The 12,533-nt window shown below is 37.6% G+C and overlaps 1 protein-coding gene across 6 annotated transcripts in view; it reads left to right on the top strand.

Annotated features, from left to right (window-relative positions):
• Positions 1-12,533, top strand: part of Daam1 (dishevelled associated activator of morphogenesis 1) — a 162,323-nt gene that overhangs the window by 38,212 nt on the left and 111,578 nt on the right. Inside the window, exon 1 of one of the 6 annotated variants that reach the window (XM_074067878.1) lies at positions 505-3,432. The exons of the other annotated variants lie outside the window; for them this stretch is intronic. The gene's annotated coding sequence lies outside the window, so the exon portion shown is untranslated. Of the gene's footprint in view, positions 1-504; positions 3,433-12,533 lie in introns of those variants that run through there. 6 annotated transcript variants of the gene reach the window in all.

Below are 12,533 nucleotides of genomic sequence, written 5' to 3'. Positions count from 1 at the left end.
ATTTATCATAAATCTATGAAAAAGAACAACCTTCTCATCTGTATCATCCATCTACATAAAGACCTCTAGTCTTTCTGGTGTTGTGTGCCATTCCCATGTCCAGAGAATGGAGTAACTTGATCTGTGAAGCCAATACTATACCTTTTGGGATATAGAGGGGCCCTCTGGTTGACCTCTCCATTCCCATAGGTGTGTGAGGTAGACAAATAGGCTATGAGACATGTCCATTAATGAATTAGTGATTGGAGGACCCAAAGAGAGATACAGCTCGTTCTCAGCTTTTATACACACACACACACACACACACACACACACACTCTTCAAAGACTCCTTTAATGAATTTTGGTTATATATTGCTTTAAACTAGAGGTTCTTGTGCAGAGGCCCATGGTGTACTGAACAAGGTCTGAGAACTTCCTGAAATTATATACTGTATTTTGTATATGTGTACAAAGTAATATTTACAAGTCAATATTGTACAACATGCTCTGTCTGATAAAATCAGCAGGGGCTTTTTACTTTATAAGACTCTACAAAATCTTTGGCATGTCCTCCACAAAATGTTGAGAAAACTTTGGAAAAGTTTCTTTTTTGATTATTTCTGGAACAGTTTCCATAGATTCTTTTAAGGTTCCGACACTTCTTCTGTCATCCAGTGGGACCTCTTTCTTGAATGAAGTTCAGCAAAAAGGAAAGGATTGGGTACTGAGACAAAATTATCTCTGTTTTGTAAGGTTTGAACCAATTTTGTAGGAGTTTTAGGTTTGTTGTTGGTAGCTTACTAGTTGTGGTGCATGTTATTATAAGCAATGGGTAAAAGAAACAAGGTGTTTATATACTTCTTCATTTTCTCTTGTGTACGGAACTTATGCAGTGTACAACCATTTTTTTTCTCCATTATGTAATTGTAAACTAGAGAAAATTGCATTTCATTGGAAGCAATTCAAATGTTGGAACCAGGAGGAGGAGTTTCCCTTTTTCGTGGGGTACCTTGGCTCTAGATATAGAAGTTATGTATAGACATTTTTACTAATCCTAGGTCTAAGGGTTCTTTCTTCTAGCTTTCTTAGATCACAAACTGACCTTCCTTCCCTTTCCTCAAAAATCAATTGTTTCCTATATGGAGGTTTGGTGCTGTAAGGAGTAAGTTGCTCAAATAAAAGTGGGAACCAGATGCTTCTAAAATGGACCTTTTGTTTGACTTCATTGGGTGTTCGAGCTGGAAGGGACCTTGCAGAGTGCACATTCTTGTCCTGCCTCTCTAAGGATGACTGAGGTTCAGGCAGCTAAAGAACTCCTGGGTGGAAGAGCAGCTCAAGGAGCAGAGTTAGCATTAAGGCCTGGGCTTCTCTTCATTCTACTGTTCTTTCTTTCTAGCTAGCCCACATTTTCTTAGGCACAATTTTAGCGTTTTGTTCTTAAAGCTTTGATTTCTTTGTCACGTGCCTCAAATGTAAATTCTCCACAGGCAAGAACCAAATTGGTCTTCTTCATTGTTACACTTAATAGTGGCAGCAGCAGCAGCAGCAATGGTAGCAGTCATAATAACAATACTCCTAGATGTGGTAATGATGTAATAAACACTATAGAAGAGTTTACTAAAATAAATGCAGTATTTGTACTTTATTATTTAATGTGTACAGCAGCTGGTGGATTAGGAACTATTAATATTTCTATTTTATATATGAAAAAAGATATTGAGGTCCAGCTACAGAGGGCCTAGAAACATATGTAGAAGGTACTCAGTAAGTATTCATTAGACCGATTAGTGAATCCCTGAAGTCTCCAAAGCCCTTTGATATTCATTATATACCACGACGACCATTCAAGAGATTACTCTGAGACCATAGTAGCTCAGGAGAACTTAAAGAGACTGAGGTTTAGGGGGACAATTATTAGGAGAGTTGGGGTCTACTTTGAGCTTGACCTTCTGGCCCTGTTAGTGTCATCACATTCTAAAGGTCAGTATGCAGGAAAACTCTGAGTGGGGCAGTGTATGGTTGTATATTTATAACCATTCCAGCCTTCTTCACTGCCTGGTATAGATCCAGAGTTCTGTTTGGTATCAAATGCTTTTTACCTGAAGACTTTCTTTAAAGAGTGTTCTGGCATACACTTAAAGTTAGTTGGGATCAATGAGGTTCTTTTAAAGCTGTTTTTTCTCAGGCAGCTTGAGTCCAGGACTCTTTTGGGGACTCTTCTGATGTTTTGTGTATTGCAAAGTTTTTCTACTCAGGTTGGTGAGGGGCTTGCGTGAGCTCCAGATTTGTGCAGACCAGTATTCACTCGACCTATGATTTAGTGTCTTCTCTGCATATTTCCAGAGCTGTCACTGCCTATTCCTCCCTTGACCTTTATCTCTTACTTTTCAACTCAGCAAGACCCTTATACTTGGTTTGAGTTTCCTCTTCCTGTATGACCCCTGGGAGTAAGTTAGGCTGGCCTTTCTGGATGTTTCCTTTCACTCAGAGTCATTATCCTCTATTACTTTGGTTCAATGACTGAATACAGTGTCATATATTTTGTCCATTTTCTAGTAATGTATAGTAAAAGGGCAATTCCCATCAGTAAATCCATTGTGGATGGAAGTCTAGGGTCTTGTTTGAAATTCTAAACATTGACCCAGGATTACCTCTATGCCCTTGTTTCTCAAAAGCATAGGCTCTCCTTCCTTCTCTCTCCTTCCTTCTTCTTCATCATCTCTTCAGTGCTCCATATTCATGGGAACCTGGAAGTTAGTGGCAAACTGAATTGCTGTTTGAAGTAAGTAAACTAGTTGCTCTTGCCTGTTAAAGTTGAGGAGAAAACCTGACCATGCCCTTTCCCCTCTACACACACACAAACACACACCATTTCTCTTCACACAAAACTAGAGAGCATCTGGAATCTGGAGAAACCAAAGTTCACATGGCTGTGAACCAATTGACCTCTATAAGGGCAAAGTCCACATCTGTTTAGTTCATCCCTACATATCAAGACTGATCAGGGAGCTAATTCCCATTAGATCCTTAAATGAATGAATGAATAGACACGTACAAACTTTCATACATACACAGAATTGCAAGTTTGGGATTTGTATGTACGTGGGCAGGAGGTGATTCTTGACTGCCTGTGAATTGTATCTATGAGGAAAAACCACTTTGAGGTGCGTGTGTGTAGGCTGATGGAGTATCTGTTCTGGTTGTTTTTCCAGTAGGAGCAAGTATTGTTGTTAACCAGCATACTTTCCACAAAGGGATTGGTTTTTATGTGACACTACCCGGTAGGGCAGAGCAGTGTTTATAAGAGGAGTAACCCTGAAGACTAGTACCTAGGTTAGCAAGAATATTTGTCACAGCTCTCTTTACTGCTGACAAATTAGGAGGGAGACTCAATGAAAACAGACCATCCTGGGTGATTATTTTTTGTGACATGGAAACTGGCATCTGTAAGGTAACTGATGATTTCAGGGAGAGAAAAGACTTGGGGTCCACAGAAAAGGTGTGTCAAAATCAGGAAACAATTAATGGATAAGAGGGAAGCATTTTTCTCTATCATATCTTCAAGCAGATTGAATACTTCCTTGAAATGCAAAGCCTAATTTTCCTCACTTTGCTATTTTGAGATCTTTTAGTGTTATGCCACCTTTTATTTTGGCAGAAATCTTGTTATCATTTAAAAAAAACATTATCAGTGTTTGTCTTATCTTTTGCGTTCAGCTGTTGCTTTTCCATTTGGTAACCTTTTGTAATTTATACTTTCCATTACTGTGTTCACTTGCTTATTTAAGGTTGGATCAGAAGCCCTGCATATAACAGGATGCAATGTATTGCTATTTCAGTAGTTTTAGAATCAGGTTTTAGGAAGCCGGACTTTGAGATTATGAAGTGAATTCATTTCTGTTGGGTCAAACTTCCTACTAACAAAAAAATATTTAGCTAGATATTTATGGTCTTGCTGAATCAGCCATCTGGGAAGTGGTTATTCTAAAGACAGAGGTAATAATATTTACTTCTGTAGCAAAAACCCCAATGACTTAAAGGGATTTAAAATTATAAAATTTGGGTGAAATTAAGCAGCTATGCATTCTAGTGATGAATTAGGATGAAAATCATATCCAGAATTGTCTTTAGTGAACAGTTTGGTAGCCTCTCCTCTCTCTCCCGGATCTGAATTGTCTACAAGTTTAAAAGGGACAAAGTCATCGCTTGTATTAGTGTTTCACTGTTGAACAGATTGTTTTCATTTTGAGAAATTACAATAGCAGGGTTGAGTGTAGTGAAATGGAAAACTGCACAATGAAGGCATCTTATGCACCACATTCAGAGTATAGATATGCTATGACAGTAGAAAGACAAAATGATGCACTTAAGGAGTCATTGTTTATCTCTTTGATTAATCAAGATAATGAGTGGATGTAAAGATGTTAAAAGTGCCTGACATATTGAAGAAGGTTGATAGAGCAGTTGTTTAACTTTAAAAATTTACCATCTTACCATTTTCATGTGTCCAGTTCAGTAGTATTAAGTACATTCGTATTATTGTGAAAGAGATATCCAAAACCTTTTCATTTTGCAAAACTGAAACTCTGTACTCATAAATAATAATAATTTTTATTTGTTTTTTGATTTCTTTTTTTTGGCAGTACTGGGGCTTGAACTCAGGGCCAAACATTTGCTAGGCAGGCACTCTACCACTTGCGCCACTCTGCCAGCATTAATAATATTTTTTTTAAAAATCCCTATTTCCTTCTTCACTTGAGCCCCTAGTAAATGACTTTGACTACTTTAGAGAACTCTTATATGGAATCACAGAATAATGTCTTCTTGTGAATGTGTGATTGACTTAGCTCATTGTTGTCAATTTGACCCATGCTGTAGCATGTGACAGGAATTCCTTTCTTTTTACGGCTGAGTAATATTCCATCATATGTATAGACCAAAATTTGTTTATCCATTCATCTTTTGCTGACATTTGGGTTGCCTCCACTTCTTGACCATTGTGAATAATGCTGCTGTAAAAATGGACATGTAAATATTTCTGTAAGAACTTCCTTTAAATTTGTTTGGATATATTCCCAGAAGTAGGATTGCTGGATTATATAGTAGTTCTATTTTTAATTTTTTGCAGAACTGCCATACTGTTTTTCGTAGTGGTTGTACCGTTTCACAATCCTACCAACTACATGTGGGTTCCAGTTTCTACACATCTTCACTAATCCCCTCCTCCACCCGCTTTTTTCTTATGCTTTGTTGGCTTCTTTTAATAGTAGCTGTCTTAGTGGGTATGAGTTGATAATTTTCTTATGGTTTTGATTTATGCTGCTCTAATAATTACTGATGCTGAGTACCTTTTTATATGTATGTTGGCCATTTGTTTGTCACCTTTGGTGAAATAACTGTTTAAGTCCTTTGCCCATTTTTAAATTAGGTTATTTGTTTTTGTTGAGTTGTAGGAGTTCTGGATATTAATCTGTTTTTAGATATGTTTTTCAAGTATTTTCTCCTGTTCCATAGGTTGCCTTTTCACTGTGTTGGTTGATGTATAGGTTTTAAGTTTGATTTAGTCCCATTTGTGTATTTTTGTTTTTATTGCTCATAGTTTTGGTATGATAACTAAAAAGTCATTGTCAAGGTCCTACCTCCTCCAGGTTTTCTTCCAGGATTTTTGCAGTTTTGGGTCTTACTTTAGCTTTTGAACCCATCTTGAGTTAATATTTTTATCTGTTGTTAAGATAGTGGTCCAACTGTATTCTTTTGTATGTGGATATCTAGTTTTCCCAGTGCCATTTGTTGCAAAGACTGTTTTGTTCCATAAAGTGGTCTTGGCTCCCTTGTCAATGATTATTTGATGATATATGTGAGAGTTTATTTCAGGGCTCTCTTTTATTCCACTGGTCTCTCCATTTGCCTTCATGCCAGTGCTACATTTTGATTACCTTTGTACTGTGTTTTCAAACCAGAAAGTATAAGACCTCCAAATTTGTTCTTCTTTGTCCAGATTGTTTAGGCCATTCAGAGATCTTTGAGATTTCATATGACTTTTGGAATGGATTTTTCTATTTCTACAAAAAATGTCACTGAGATTTTAATAGGGACTTAATTAAATCTTTAAGTTGCTTTGGGTATTATTGACATTTTCCCAAAATGTAATGCTCTAATCCGCCACTTAATCCATATGCCTTTTTGAATTCTTTACAAATACGTTTTATAATTTTCAGTGTACATGTCTTTCACCTCTGTGGTTGAATGCTATTTAATTTTTTTCTTTGGTGCTGGGATTAAACCCAAGGCCTCAGGCATGCTAGGCAAACCTTCTGTCATTTCAGCCATGCCCCAGTCTTTTTGTTTTATTTTATTTTTGAGACTTGGTCCTCTGCTAACTTTGCCCAGGATGGCTTCAAACTTGAGATCCTCTTGTCTCTGCCTTGGCAGTAGCTGGTATTACAAGTGTGTATCACATATTTAATTTTCAAAGACTAGACAGATATTGCTAAACCACTTTAAAGTTTTAGAGATAGGTTGATAATTGAGGAGGAAAAAATGTAATCCAAGCTCAATGTTAAAAAATTTTAGAACTGAGGGGACCAAGATGAAAGCAAGTTTCCTTCTTTCTCCAGTCTCCATTTCATTCTCTAGAAGGAGCCACTCTTAATGGGTCTTGGTGTCTATTTTATCACATGCGAGATAAGTTGTTTGCTTGTTTTAACAAGTATATCCATTTTACATTCATAATATCCCATGCTTATTATGCAACTTCGACTTTTGAGTTAGGCCTATGAACATATCAGAAAATGTCTCATTTTTAAAATTAAGGTATAGTTGACAAATTACAATTTTGTATGTTGTGTGTGACTCATTATTTTTAATTCCTTCAGAGTCTTTCACTCTGTGAAAGTACCGTAGCGATACAACCATCCCTGTAGTGACTGGCTCTCACATGTAGACACTGAGGACTTTTGACATTTAGCAATATCCCTCAGAATCGGAAGTCTAAATACTAACCTCAGTCCAAATCCATTAGGCTTTGTAAAGAAGTGAAAATGATAATTTAAAACAGAGCTTTTCATGTTATTTTATTTGGAAAAAAATTTTGCCAGAGAGAGACAGTCTTTTAGTGTCTAGTTTTCTTGAATTACCCAATAGAGCAATTAGTGTTCACACCTAATTATTTAGAAAATTATAGGGTTGGGTGCAGAGGACACATTGGATAGTGTCAGCTTCCTTTACATTTCTCTTTTGATGACTGTGGAAAGACTTTTTATTTTGCTTTGCTTTTGATGAAGGCCAAAATAAGAGTGTAGTAACTCACTTACAGTAATTAAAATGCAGTGAAGATCTTTCTTCACATGGCCTGGCTCCTCCAGTTTCAGAAGTGCTTGTTTAGCTATGTGAACAATTTTCCAAGGATATTTAGCACATGGAGAGGAATCACCAATAAGACACACTCTAACTTGTAGCTGCTACTTATTTCTATTTTCATTGATTGTCAGCTTTGTTTAATGGAAATAAATGATATATGTTCACCAATCCACCCATTTAACACATATGTTCTTTTCCTCTTGGAGTGTGTCCACAAACTCACATGGATTTCCTGACCTTTCCCCACCCAAGGTTTGTGCATTGTTTTGTTTTGTTTTTTTTTGTATAGGTAGGCAGTTTTGAAGTGCATATTATAAGAAACAACACTTGTTTTCCTGAGCGCACACCCTTCAGGCTTTGTCCTTTCTCAAGACTCTAACTTTGTATGACTTTTGCACACCTGGAAATGGCATCATTATGTAATTCTTTGTAGGTCATCTGGGATTTCTATAAGTCACTTGGAATTCAGTTGACAAAGGATCCTATTAACACAACAGGTAGCAGAACAAATTCCTGTGTCTTAGATATTTCCCAAAGCTTGATAGGCATGTGCACTGACAGATGTGCCACTCAGACCTGATGTGATTCTTTGAGCTACTTGTGCTTATATTCCAGCAGTCTGTAACAATGTCAGAAAAATACATTACTCTTTTTCAATGGACATTTGCTTCCAAAATAATAGCAACATTATTTCACTGGGATTAATACTAGATACTGCTAATCATTGTGGAGTTCACAAAAGCATTGATTTCCTATCTAGCTCTCTTCAGTGAATATTTGAATCAGTTGTATGAACTTCAAAGGTGCAACCAGAAGTAGTTAGAGTTTTTTTTATAGGACTGCTATCAACATTCAGACCCCTTTTTGATAAAATCTTAATGTTATTCCGGAGGACCACTACTTGCCCCTTTTAGGTTCATATAGTCACTAGTTTCCATTTCATTCTATAGGCAGGTGTGTTGACTTTTATTGATTGACAAAGGGGCCCCAAAACATTTCACCTTTTAAAGACAGAATGTCATGGGCATGTACTTGAGAACATTTATCAAAATAAATTTTAAAATTGTGGTTAAACATTCAATGTTTAGGATTAAGTAGGATTAAATATTACTTATTAAAGATAACAAAGAAAATTGAACTGAATTTACTTTTATGAAACTATAAATTTATGGGCTGGCATGTTGTTCAGTGGTTGTGTTTGCTTGGTATGTTCACCTTGGAAACATACCAAGTAATAAATTAATTCCTTTAAGGTCATCCTGAAGCCTCTTATTCTGTGGTATATGAGACTCTAAGGATTTCTGATGCACAATAGAGCTATGGTTAAAATAGACCCAAATGAAAGAGAAAATAATAATAGAATTTGCCATGTTCTCTTCTAATTGTCTTTAGGATTATTTGAAGAACTTCTGGTATAATGGCTCTTGTGAGCCAGAAATTCTCCATAAATTACCTCTTGAGACATGCAGAATGTACAACAAAACATTGAACATTTGTTATATTGTTAGACCTATCGCTGGCGCCTGTCCTCTTTTTCTCCTTCTGTGTTTCATCAAGGTTACATCTAGCATTACCTTGAAGTTTTTAGATTTGTTGGCTGACAAAGAAAATCTTGTAAAATGGACCATTCTGGTGGATTGACAAGTCAATATAATATCAACAGTGAAGTTTTCAGCATTCATATGGGCATGAGTCTCAAGTACGCAGAAAATGCAAACTAAAAAAGGCCAATATCACGGCTAATGAGTTATTCGGGTATATACTTAAGAGTTTTAATGAGGTTGTTGAGAGATTTAGAACCATTTTATTTTCAATAGTATACTGACAATTTCATGCACTTAGGAAAGTTCATTATCTATGCAAAACTTTCTATAGGCTTCACAGAGGCAACCTTAGACACACATGAAAATAATAGTAAACATTTACAAAGCATCTTCCATGTGCGAAGCAGATGGCTGAATAGTGACAGGTAATGCTAAAGCATTTACACATACAGGGTCTTGGGAGGGTTTTATATCTAAAAATATAAATACATACTGTTATAAATATATGGCTTTTTTTTTTCAGTTTTAACGTAGATCGTCTCACACACACACACACACACACACAGAGTTGTGTTGCCTGACTTCTACCTGTCTTTCTTCTTCTCTGAATATATTAGAGATTCTATGTCATACCTGTGGACTTAGCATAGGGTTCTCAAGCACTAGTCCTCATACTTGGCTCACACTGGAATGATCACAGGAGCATGGAAAAAACCCATTCCTGGGCCCCAGTACCAGACATTCTGATTTCCTTGGTATGGAATATGTTCTTGGAATTGGAGGTGAGCATCCTTCATTCTTTGTTTATGCATCTCTGTGCCCATGTATTAGTATATCTGTAGGCTAAATTCTTAGATGTAGAGTCTAAGACTTCTTAGATGTGGACCAAAGGGCCAGCACATTAAAACAATAATAGATATTGTCAGATTATCCTCCATTGATATAGTACAGTTGGTTTTCCTATCTACAGGTCATTGGAGAGTCCACTGTGGGGCTGAGATTTTTCCCTGCTCATCTTCTTGCCCTTTAGTACTTTTTTGTTTTGTTTTCCTTTTAAATTTTGTTTCATTTTGGAAGGGTTGTTTATGTGCATAGAGAAGTTCCTAAGTTGAAGGGAGGTTGGGGAAGTCCCATGTCAAAGCTTTATTTCCCTCTTTTTGTTAACTGCTGTGCCTTTGGAAAGCAGGTTTTTTGTTTTGTTTTTGTTATTTATTTATTTATTTATTTTTGTGGTGTACTAGGATTTGAACTCCAGGTCTTGTACTTGCTAGGTTGGCACTCTACTACTTTAGCCACATCCCCAGCCCTGAAAAGCAGGGGGTTCTTTTTTTTTTTTTTGTTTTTGGGTTTTCGTTGTTTTGAGTGGGACTGGGGTTTAGACTTCGGACTTTGCATTTGCAAAGCAGGTGCTCTTCCCCCTGAGCCACACCTTCAGTCTATTTTGCTCTGATTATTTTGGAGATGGAGATTTTCAAACTATTTGCTCAGGCTGGCCTTGAATCAGCATCCTCCCATTTCTGGGCCCCAGTACCAGACATTACAATTTTCTTTGTGTGGACTATTTCCTCACAAGTAGTTAGGATTATAGGCGTGAGCCACCAGTGCCTAGCTTGGAAAGCAGTTTTAAAGAGTGATGTAACAAACTAATACCTCTGCCTGTAAACATCAGAGGATATGTGTGTCTCTCGTGAGTGGATGGGCAGTTGAGGTTGAAGAGCATCGCAGTGTCTGCTGGAGCCACACAACACTTGAAATAGGACAGAACTAGAGGCCAAATGTCCTCTTTACTGCCTTATTTCTACACTTCAATTTATATGTCATTGAAGCCTTTATTATCATTTTTCCATAAGCTTCTTTTGAAGATTTATAGTGTAGGGTTTGTAAGAATTTTTATGAAGGACAGGGTGCTTCTTTCGAAGGGAGTTCCAGTTTTCACACTGTGCCTGCGTCTTCTGCCCTTGTGGTTTCTGGGTGGCTTCTCCTTGCCTCATTATAAACAGAGCTCATTAGGAGAAGGCAGAGTGTAGGTGTGGTGCTGGCCCTATGTGGAGCTCAGCCTGTTGTCCAAAATGAGCCCCTCTGAGCAGCAGGGTTGTGGAGAGGCTAGAGCTCTAGGAAACCATTTCCCACACTGTATCTGAAACCCAGGAAACACCTTATACCTCGCTTTCCACAAACACTCTTCCAATTTGTAAAGGTAAATGGCGATTGTGTCCATAAATGTTTAGAAGGATGCTTCTGAGGCAAAAGTGTGAAAGCCAGTGGCCCTGGGTGCTTGTTTGTTGAGGGTTGGCAGTAGGTTTTCAATATTGGAGACCAGTTCACACATACTTTTCTGGTCAGAGAAGATGCCTTCAGATTTAGAAGACAGAACAATAAGTAGATGCAGTCCATGACTGAGAAAACTGAGGGGGAATCAGATGAGTAGTGTCAGTGTCAGTGTCCTTGTAGTGAATAACTTGGGTATTCTCTATGGTAGTTCTCATTCAAGTAGTTGGATTGGACTTTTGAATTCTTCAAAACAGGCAGGAAAGCTTTATTTTAAATGCTTTTTTTCCATGCTGCTCCCTGCCCCCCAAACCTCAGAGAATGTCCCACAATTTGTAGATAAGCTGACCAACCTACAGAGCTCTCGATTCAGTGATGACAACTGTCCTGTAGAGATTAAGCTAGCTTCCTTCCAGGAATTTGCTCTGCTGATATGCATAGGAATGTCAGAGAAGGAATCTGGCTGGCATATTTCCACAAAACAGTAGTTAATAAGTCCTGCTGCTAACTTTTTAATGTAGTTCTCACTTTCCTCTGGAGATAGCATGCAGTAAAAAGCCACCAGATACTCACTGAGTGCTTGGAGTGCCAACTGTGTGAGGAGACAACACACAACAGCTTATCTTACCCTCCAACCATGTCTGTGAGGAGTTTCTCCCAGAACTAAGAAAGAATATTCCACTGGAGAGAAACTTGTCTGCTTCTTTTAATTAGTGGGTGATAGCTACATAATCCACCCATTTTCCTCTTTTGCCTGGGCTGTTTCGGAGCCCACAGAAATTTTGCTTTCCTAGGCTTAGGTTTCTGCATATACTGCCCCCCTGGGCTTCTCTCATCTCAGTGTTTTCCTTTCATTCTGTGTCAAAGGTTTAGTCTCCTTGAATTTTAATCATAAATCATCTCAGCTCACTTTCTTACAAAATAGATGAAGCAAAAATATGCATAGCTTTTCTTCATTTCTACAGATGGTAAAACTGAGTCAGGAAAGTCCAGTGTTCATCCTAAAAGTACTCCACCAAAGAATTGACTGAGCTGGTATTTGAACCCAGATCAAGATTCCCTGCTGCCAGTGTCACGTTGTGCCTGTGTACCAGTTTCCCTGACTGTCTCAGCACAGACATCTGTCCTGAGGAAGACAAGGGTTTCTTCATCCTTTCTAGAGAGGGAACTAATTGGAACCATGAATCTTTGTTCTACTTGAGGTTTCTTGTTCTCCTCTTACAATTGTATTAAAGTCACTTGACATAAAAATAGTCAGAAGAACATAAAAAGTGGGAGATTATTAGTTAGCTTTAAATTTTGCTTTCAGTAAACATGAAGATAAAAGGCCCTTTGGGCAAATCTCTCTTTTATTTTCAGTGCCGAAAACTATCTTTTCCCA

This window comes from Castor canadensis, chromosome 3 (assembly GCF_047511655.1).
Source record: "Castor canadensis chromosome 3, mCasCan1.hap1v2, whole genome shotgun sequence".
NCBI classification, from domain to species: domain Eukaryota; kingdom Metazoa; phylum Chordata; class Mammalia; order Rodentia; family Castoridae; genus Castor; species Castor canadensis.
The sequence above is the reverse complement of the archived record's forward strand: the minus strand, read 5'-3'. Positions and strand labels throughout refer to the sequence as shown.